The sequence below is a fragment of the Galeopterus variegatus genome, unplaced genomic scaffold, assembly GCF_000696425.1.
Source record: "Galeopterus variegatus unplaced genomic scaffold, G_variegatus-3.0.2 Scaffold5057, whole genome shotgun sequence".
NCBI classification, from domain to species: Eukaryota; Metazoa; Chordata; class Mammalia; order Dermoptera; family Cynocephalidae; genus Galeopterus; species Galeopterus variegatus.
The window spans coordinates 31,616-33,312 of NW_007731168.1; positions in this window are offsets into that span (position 1 = coordinate 31,616).

The following is a 1,697-nucleotide window of genomic DNA, read 5'->3' on the forward strand; positions in this document are numbered from 1 at the left end:
TGGCGCATCAACGCACACACGGACTCGTACACGCCGACCCCGCAGCCAACTAACCCTTGTAGCTGAGGTCCCTCCCCGCACCCCTACACACACACACACACACACACACACACACAATCTATAATGCTGGGGGGCTTGCCACGATCGTGGGAACGGCGGCGGGGTCGCGGCGGCACGGAAGCCCCGCACGCGGCCTTGCATTCTCCCGAGAGAAGCGCTGGGGTGCCTGCCCTCCTTACCTGTAACCCGCCGGCCCGGCCACCAATGCTGTGTCCACCCCGCCCCGGCGCCGCAGCCGCCAGAATTCGTGCAACCCCGCCCCCCACCCTGTGCCCACTACCAGCACAGCACAGCCCCGGGCAACCCACGAAAGTGGCAGCTTTCTCCAGCCAAAATCCCCTAACAAAGCCTGGGCACGCAGATCTACATCAAACTGCCGAGAAGGGGACACAACAGGAGGGGTGCAGGGAGGCAGCGCGGCTCCACCACTCAGGGGCGCGACCTGGGCAAACACGGCCACCTTGGATACCTCAGGCAGGCGCCGAGGGAGGATCGCGCCGGGCTCGCCACCCCTCGTTCTCCATCATCCCAGATCCCAGCTTCTCTCACCCGGTCCCTGTCCGTCCTCCATCCCGCTCCCGCCTCGAGCGGTTCCAGCTCCGACCCGGTATGTTTTCTGCCCCCACCAGGGGATGGCACTGGGCTGAGAGGGGAGGGAAAATTCCCGGGGTGGAAACCGTTCTTATTCCCCAGCGCGTGCGAAGGCAAATGGGCCGGGTCTCCTCTTTCCTTCATCCACCTCAGCCGCCAATGGCTGGAAAAACCTGGAACCCGTGCCAAGCCCGAGCGCCCACCAGCCAGGAGGCTGCCTTCCCGCCCCGCACCACGATCGGACGGATGAGTGTGTGTGAGGGCGAGTGTGCGTGGAAGGGTGCGTGTGCTTGAACCCCGCACCCCGCGGCTGCCCCGGCCGAGGCGACACTATTAGGAAGAGTGGGAAGAATAAATTACCTCTCGTAACCGCCGGTCCCCGAGATCATCCCATCCGTTGCTCAACAACCTGCAGCCGGGTGCAGTTTCCACAATACAGCCATGGAGCCCGGGGCAAAAGACAGACCGACCCCAGCGAAGTCACCCTCGCCACACGCGGCAAAGAATGATAATCAACGCGCAGAGAAGGCAGCAGGAGGTTGGAGACCCCAGTCAAGGACATAACAACAAAGTCTCTCTCCCCTTTGTCCTGCTGCACAGCCGTGGAGAAAGGGGAAGGGGGGAAGAGCCACGTGCTCGTCTTCCGTTAGGTGTCCTTGCTTCACGCACCCCAAGGGGCAAAAGCGGAGCAAGGAGAAAGGAGGGTTCAAATGTCTCTCCCGGTCCACAGTTGCACAACTTCGGAGTCCGGCTCTGTCTCCAGCAGCAGCACAGGGACAAAATAAAGAAGGCAGTTTTTCCTTCCTGCCAGAATCTATGCGTCTCCTTATTTCCCCAGCAGCTGGCTGGAAGGATGTAAAATCAGAGATGCAAGATTTATACTTCCTAAGGAGTAATACACCCAGGAAACTAAACGCAACAAACACCAGTAGGTTCGGCTCTAAAGGAGACTGTGGCAGGGATGCTTGCACCGTTGTTTACAATGTGCTCTAAGTACCGCAGGCAGGGATCACACGCAGACACAGGGAGGAGACACCCCGGAGGTG